Genomic DNA, 7,805 nt, shown 5'->3' with positions numbered 1-7,805 from the left:
TCTCTTTCTCTTCTTCTCTCCTTCGACCTTGACCTCCTTGCCTCAGGTATGTCTCTCTCTCTCTCTCTCTCTCTCTCCCCGTCGGAGTTTGATTTTGGATGATTATGATTTTGGATACTTCTTTAGTTTATCAATTGAATTTAAGAGATTGTTTTGGCGGTATTTTGGGTGGTGTTTTGGGCTATCGTGGAGGCTGAGTGATTGCGGTCGAAGCTTGGGCAGGTTGGAAGGACAACTGCAGGGGCCAATCAGCCTTGCGACATACGATTTGTATGTGTGTTTGTGCATGCATGTCTGTGTGTGTATTGCATGCATGTTTGTGTGTATATGTGCATGCATGTGTGTGTTAGTGTGTGAGTGAGTGCTTGCACGCATGTGTGAGTATGCCTTGGTTGTGTGTGAGTGCGCAAGTGGGTGCGTTTGTGTGTGCATGCACATGGGTGCGTGTGTGTGGTTTGTTGTATGTGTGTTTGTATGTGCATGCATGCTTGTGTGTGTATGTGCATGCATGTTTGTGTGTGTGCATGCGTGCGTGCGCGCGCAGGTTTGCGAGTGTGCACACGCGTGTGGGTGTGTGCGTGTGCCTGTTTGTGTGTGTGTGTGTTTTTGTGTTTGTGTTTTGGGTGTGTGTGTGTGGGTGTGGGTGTTTGTGTTTTGGGTGTGTGTATGTGCATACAAGTTTGTGTGTGAGTGCATTTGTGCTTGCATGCGTGTGTGTATGAGTGTGCGTGTGGGTGTGTGTGTTTGTGTTTTGGGTGTGTGTGTATGTGCATACAACTTTTTGTGTGTGTGTGTGTGTGTGAGTGCGTGTGTGCATGTGCGTGTGTGTATGAGTGTGTGTGTAGACCAATTCAGTCACGTTTTCATTCATTTGGAATTTGGGCTCTTTTACTTCATTTTTATTTACTTTTATTATTATTATTTTCCCTCTCTTTTCTTTTTTTATTCCCTTCTTGTCCGTATGTGTGTGGTGTGGGTGTATGTGTGTGTGTTCGTGTGGGGGAGTGCGTCTGTGTGTGCAGCGTGTGTTGGTGTTTGTGCATTTGGGTGTGTCTTTGTGTTTGAGTGTTGATATCCAACAAATACAAGAGACTATTCTTCGACTTTGCTTGGTTATTCTGATGCAGATTGGGTTGGATGCCTTGATACCCGACGCTCTACAATAGGCTATGCTGTTTACTTCGGTCGAAATCTCATCTCATGGTGTTTGAAAAAAGCAAACCACTGTTGCTTGCTCAAGTGTTGAAGCAAAATACAGTGCTCTAGCCTCTGTTACTGTTGAACTTTCTTGGACACTTCAGCTTCTTCGCGAGCTTCATATCACACTCTCTCTCCTCCAAGATTGTTATGGGATAGTGCCATCTTCATTGCCACTAACCCGGTCACTAAGTCTCGCTCCATACACATTGACATCAATTATCATTTTGTTTGGGAACTTGTAGCTCGGCGGGTCCTCAGTCTCGGTTTTGTCTACTTTCATCTTCAATTGGCCGATGTTTATAGTTGTACAGATTTATTGTATAAATGAATATCACCTCACAACATTTACGCTTGAGGCATTTCCTTTACAAACACTCAGATCAACAAGAAAGATACAGTAACATGTTGATTTGTAACCACAAAGATACAAAAGAACTATTTTGCGGACAAGTTCGGAGCCAGCGTCTATGTTGACACCAGTATTCTTTTATGTTAAACTCTCGCTGGAACTATTCTTCGGTAATGAAAACACTCGATGGCAATTATTTTTCAGTTTTCTTGTTGCTCCTAATTTGAACTGCTCCTAATTTATTAGTCTTTTGGTCTCTGTAGTTCCATTGACAACTTTGCTCATAAAAAATTAAAAATCCATAATATGAGCTAATTTACCTTTGTCAGCTATGAGCTCCATATCTTGTGGGGACAACCCTCTGTTTGCTTTGAAGGTAACAACCATGGTGAAAGACATTATTACAGTATTATATATATATAAAGCATATATATATAAAAAGCACATAAGGATATGCAACTGTTTGGATTAGATATCCATCCAAAGGTCAGAAGTTTTCCCACAAACAAAAATTAATCCTAAATCATATTCTTCATAATATATAAAAGGATTGACAAGCAACATCTAGAAATTCCCCGAACATAAAATTGGCTAGTAATTTCAAAACCAAAAAGCTCGTTGGAGAACTATATTAATGTCTAGAATTTTCATAAAGGACACTCGTTTCATTTTGTTTATTTTACAATGTTCGTCCGTAATTGCAAAACCTGTGCCTGTAGAGAGAAAGAAGCCCAGAAACTCAGAGAGAGAGAGAGAGAGAGAGAGAGAGCAATATTTGGGTTTGACGAGCTGGCGACGACTGACTACAAACATTGAAGGAGGAGCGACGCGCAACAGTTGTCTCCAAGTGTTTCAATCGTCATCGTTGTTTGCTATTCCTCTCAATAACAACAAGAGATGGCCTCTGGAGTTTTTCCCCTGCAACAACAAGAGGTACTTCAAAATTTATTTTTTAGTTCTCAATCTATCTTTATTTTTTCCCTTTTTGATTTGTTGGTTTTATATGAAATGTACATTGGTTTGATTTCTTTCGCATCATTGGATTCAACTTGCAATCGGATTTCCTTTTATGAAGTGATTTACTTTCGTTTTTTTTTTTTTTAGCTGGACTTGTGACATCAGGGTTTTGATTTCCGTAACAGAAATCTGATAGAACATGAAGATTCTTAATTTTGTTAAACAATTTCAAGAGATCTACATGAATGTAGTTTCTTTTGATTTTTTGTACTCATCCATAATTCCTAATTTGCTAATTTCATTTTCCGTGCAAGGTTGCTTAAAAACTTTTGTTCTGGCTGCTGGAGTCTCAACTTTGTAATGAAGAGAGAGGGAGAGATCATTCTTCCGCTTCTTCACACGCTCATAGGTACAACTTTAACTCATAAACCTCACAACTATTCACAACCCATCTCAACTCATCTTCGAATCCAAACGACTAATCTTCATTATTCTCATCTCTCTTATTTGATCGCAATACTTACTGTAAAAATTCTTGTAGTTCTACCAAACTCAAATATCCAAGAAACGTAACTCTCTATCTCTCCCTCTCTCTGTATTAATATTTTTTCTAGTTTATTCTTTTAGTTTTAAATTTTCACATTTTTCATAAATTTTGTACGTGTTCTGGTTAATTTAATAGGATTGTGTTGCATTAGTGATGCAGTGACATTTTATCATTAACTGTTTTTGTTTGTTTGGATTTTCTTCTTGTTGCACGGAAAGAAAAATAAATACACACGGTCTAAATTTGTTACGATGCTTTTGTAAACAAGTTTTTGTTTTTGTTTTTTTTTTGAATCAGTGGGAAGCATGACGCTGAAATAAATCTACGAATGAGAGTGAAAACTGGATGCTATGCAAGTATATTTTAACTTTCTTTTTTAACAAACTCTAGAGAAATTTCTACAGCAAAATCGATTAGTTTTTTTGAGTGTTGGGACATTCATTTGATGTCGTCATGAATGTTGAACAAAAAAGGGCATGAGTTTCTTTGTTAATTATTGCATCCTCGCCTATGGAACTTAAACTCTTCAGAAGATTAGCAACTCACCATCATGGCTACTTATATACACAAATTTGCCTTTACCAGTTAGGCTACCCATTTAATTGCTTTTCTATTGCATCGAAATGGGTTAGTGACATGATCTTGCTGTTTTTCTTAGACCAAATCTCGGTATTCTTATTTTTGTCTTGTTCTCTTTAGTGGTCTTTTTTTTTTTTTTTGCATATATTTGTGTTGATAATAATCTCTCGAACTGTTAAAGCATATGCATTGTTGTGGGGTAAAAAAGGGACCAAATACATTTATTGATTATGTCAATAATATAGAATACATCTTGCTGACAAATCACAACCTTTGTTTTTGTTAGAACCAAAGGGTGCATGAAAGTTTATACATTTTCTACAAGACAATATGTGGCCTAGTTTGATGTCTCAGACAATGAAATCCATTTTTAATTAATTAAAAACAATTAGCCTGTGTTTTTTCACCCTTTATTCACTTGACATAAAATCCACTTTTATTATCTCAAAAATAATTATAATTATTTCTTCCATGAATCTTAAAAGGATAAGTAGGCTATGTAGTTAATTTACTTGGGATATGTAAAAGTTCTAGAAGCGTGCAGAGCTCTGGGAGAAAAATCTAATTTGTTTTATTGGGACACCAGAAACGTTTTTTTATTTTTTACTTTTAAAATAATTAGGCCTTGTATTTTGAAATGAAAAGTCTATTATTTCTTTTGCATTTTAGGCAATATCTACTACAGAGAACATATCGTGATCACTGAAAAAAATAATAAAAAAATAGAATGCTTATTGATTGCTGGAGCTGTTGTATCCAATATATTTAAATGGCTTCAACAAGGTATAATTTGGCCTAACTATTTATTTTTGTTGATATTTATTTTTGGTATAACATCTTCAATTATTACATCTACTAAGAAATATATTTACTTCATAACCCTAAATATCGTAATCTATTTCTTTATTTCTTCTATCAGATTCTATAAGAATAAGTTACTTTTAGAAGTAATTGGATAACGTGGACAAGCTCTACAAGCAGGTGCGAATATATTGTTTCTTAGTTTTGAGTAGAACTTTGTATGTGTGTGAGTGGGAGTGCGTGCGTGCGTGCGTGGGTGCATGTGTGCATGTGTATGTGTATGAGTGGGTGTGTGTTCATGCATGCATCTGAGCGTGTTCATGGGCATGTGCATGTGCATGTGAGTGTGCATGGGTGTACGTACAGGTATGCAGGGGTGCGTGTGGACGTGAGTGCATTAGTGAGTGCGCATGTGGGTGTGTCTGTGTGTGTGAGTGGTTGTGTGTGCATGTGTGGGTGCACGAGTGGGTGCGTGTGGGAGGGTGTGTGAGTGTGCGAATGGGTGTGTGCCTCGTGTGTGTGGGTGTGGGTGCATGTGTGCGCTCCAGTGGGTGTGGGTGTGTGCACGTCTGTATTGTGTGTGAGTGCGCACGTGGGTGTGGGTGTGTACACGTTTGTATGTGTGCGTTAGTCTTTCTTCTTCTTTTGGCCTCAATGTCGCAGAACCCCACTGTCACTCGCTGTCTCTCTCTCTCTTCCTCTCTTTGTCAACCTCGGCCGCCCTACTCCAGATATGTCTCTCTCCCTCTCTCTGCCAGAATTTGATTTTGGATGATTATGATTTTGGATACATCTTTAGTTTATCAGTTGCATTTAAGAGGTTGTTTTAGCGGTATTTTGGGTGATATTTTAGTGATGGTTTGGTCTGTTGTAGAGGCTAAGCTATTAGTGTCGAAAATTGAGCAGGTGGGAAGGACGGCCGCGGGGGCCAATCAACACTGCGGCATACTGTGTGTATGCGTGTATTGCATACATGTTTGTGTGTGTATATGTGTGCATGTGTGTTAGTGTGTGATTGAGCGTGTGTGAGTACGCATGTGGTTGTGTGTGAGTACGCATGTGGATGCGCATGGGTGTGTGTGTGTGTTGTGCGTGTATGTGCGTGTCTATGTGCTTGAGAGTTTGTGTGTGCGTGTGTGCATGCATGTATGTTTGTGTGTGTGTGAGTGCGTGGATTTATGTGTGCTCAGATGTGGGTGTGTGGGTGTGCTTGGGTGTGTATGTGTGTGTGTTTGTGTTTTGCGTGTGTGTGTGTGGGGGAGGGGGGGTGTTTGCATTTGTGTTTTGGGTATGTGTGTATGTGCATGCATGCATGTTTGTGTGTGTGAGTGTGCGTGTGTGCGCTTGTGCGCGTATGAGTGTGGGTGTGTGTGTGTGTGGTGTGGGTGTATGTTTGTGTGGGGAGGAGTGCGCCCATGTGTGCAACGTGTGTTGGTGTGTGTGTGTGTGTTTGGATGTGTCATTGTGTGTGGGCGTGCGTGTTTGTGTGCGTGTGTTTAGGTGAGTGAGTGTGAATACGTGTGTGTGGGTGGGTGAATGCACACGTGGGCGTGTATAGGTGATTGCGCATGTGAATGCATGTGTGAGTGCGCATATGGGTGGAATAGAAATATGTTTAACTTGGACGTGGTTTTAGAGACAATAAAACTCCCCAAACCAACGCCATTTTATCTTAAGGCGTTTGTTTTTTTAAGATGAAAAAAGGTCGTTTTGTGGAGACTCTTAGTCCTGAGTCTCAACTAAGAGTCTCCATAGAACGAGATTGTTTCTTGTTAGGTATTGTTGAAAACTTGAACCATTCTTTCCCACAGCAACTGTCTCTCTTTTCCCCCTTCTTTCTCTTTCTTGTCTCAATCTCTCTTCATCCATCGCCCTCAATGCCTCAAGTCCCCACCGTCCTCAACCTCCTTACTCCAGGTATCTCTCTCTCTCTCTCTCTCTCTCTCTCTCTCTCTCTCTCTCTCTCTATGTGATGATTATGATTTTGGATACCTATTTTATTTATCAGTTGGATTTAAGCATTTGTTTTGGCGGTATTTTGGGCAGTGTTCTGGTGGTTATTTTTATGGTGGTTTGACTGTAGAGGCTAAGCTATTAGTCTCGAAGCTTGGGCAGGTGGGAAGGAAGGTCTTGTGGTCCAATCAACCCTACGACATTCGGTGTAGGTGTGTGTGCACGTGCGTGTATGTGCGCGTAAGTGCATGCGTGCATGTGCATGCATGTGTGAGTGTGTGATTGAGTCCATGCGCATGTTGTTGTGTGTGGGCTTGTGTGTGCGTGTGTGTGTTCAAACACACATGTAAGTGTGTGGGTCTCTGTACGTGTGTGAGTGGATGTGTTGTGCATGTGTGTGAGTACGCATGTGGTTGTATGTGAGTGCGCAAGTGGGTGTGTTTGTGTGCGTGTGTGCATGAGTGTGCGTGTGCGGGAGTGTGGGTGAGTGCATGTGTGTGTGCACATGCGTGCGTGCGTGTGTGGGAGTGCGCACAACTCATTTTTTTTTGTCTCTAAGCAGTTGCATGTATTTGCGCGTGCTTGTGTGCATTTGGGTGTGTGATTGTCTGTGTGGGCGTGCGTGTGTTTGGGTGTGTGATTGTCTGTGTGGGCGTGCGTGTGTTTGGGTTTGTGATTGTGCGTGTGGGCGTGTATGTGTAAGTGTGCCTGTCGGTGAGAGTGTGTGAGTGAGCATGTGTGGGTGTCTGTGTGTGAGTGCTCGTGTAGTGTCTTTGTGTGAGCGCGAACGTGGGTATGTGAGTGCATGTGTGAGTGGGGGAGAGACATGCACACTCAACTATGAGCCGAGGGTGAGGCTCTGGTTGGGCCCTAGCATGGTTAAGGTTTATATATATTTAGAAAAAGTAAATTTCTTCAATAAAAGGAAGTGGTTTTGGGAACAATAAACGAGTTACTCTCCAAAACGATTTCGTTTTATCTTAGCATTTATTTATTTTAAATGAAACGATGTCATTTTTTGGAGACTCTCATTCTCCAGTCTCCCCAAAACGAGGTCGTTTTTTATTTGGTTCTGTTTCAAACCTAAAGCCCTCCTCCTAGTAGCCTCTCTCTCTCTCTGCCGTTCTCGGCCTCCTTGCTCCAGGTATGTCTCTATCTCTATGTCGTAGTATGGTTTTGGATGATTATGATTTTGGATACTTCTTTCATTTATCAGTTGGATTTAAGCGGTTGTATTTGTGGTATTTTGGGCTGTGTTCTGTAGTGTTTTTTTTATGTGGTTAAGGCTGTCATAAAGGCTGAGCTATTGGTGTCAAATCTTGGGTGGGTGGGAAGGACGACCATGGGGGCCAATCAACCATGCGATATACGGTGTGGGAGTGTGTGTGTGTGTGTTTGTGCATGCATGTTTGTGTGTGT

This window comes from Juglans microcarpa x Juglans regia, chromosome 1D, assembly GCF_004785595.1.
Source record: "Juglans microcarpa x Juglans regia isolate MS1-56 chromosome 1D, Jm3101_v1.0, whole genome shotgun sequence".
Classification (NCBI taxonomy): domain Eukaryota; kingdom Viridiplantae; phylum Streptophyta; class Magnoliopsida; order Fagales; family Juglandaceae; genus Juglans; species Juglans microcarpa x Juglans regia.
Note: the sequence above shows the minus strand (reverse complement) of the source record.